Source organism: Sinocyclocheilus rhinocerous, unplaced genomic scaffold, assembly GCF_001515625.1.
Source record: "Sinocyclocheilus rhinocerous isolate Xijiao unplaced genomic scaffold, SAMN03320098_v1.1 scaffold714, whole genome shotgun sequence".
In the NCBI taxonomy this organism is placed as follows: Eukaryota; Metazoa; Chordata; class Actinopteri; order Cypriniformes; family Cyprinidae; genus Sinocyclocheilus; species Sinocyclocheilus rhinocerous.
In genome coordinates, this window is record NW_015646165.1 from 967,695 (window position 1) to 967,981 (window position 287).

General features: G+C 34.5%; 1 protein-coding gene across 2 annotated transcripts in view; it reads right to left on the reverse strand.

Moving 5' to 3' along the window:
• LOC107707019 (cyclin-T1-like) overlaps positions 1 to 287 on the reverse strand; it is a 17,458-nt gene that overhangs the window by 15,226 nt on the left and 1,945 nt on the right. The window lies entirely within an intron of this gene.

Consider the following 287-nt stretch of genomic DNA (forward strand, 5'->3'; position numbering starts at 1 on the left):
GGATTTCCTGGGTCTCACTTGTGAAACAGACATTACAGTACATTGGTGTTAGGATTAGGGTTAACCCTGCCCCATAATGCTCACATCGTCTCATTGTGGGGAAAAACAGAAAAATAATACTAAAGTACTTTGTAACACAGTAACTTTAGTTTTTCAGCAAACTACTTTTTTACTCTTACTTGAGTCATATTATTTTTCAGTACTTTTACTTGTACTCAAGTAATTTATTCCTTAAAGGCAGGGTATGTGATTTTTCAAAAACACTTTAGAAAACTGATTCGGGCCAA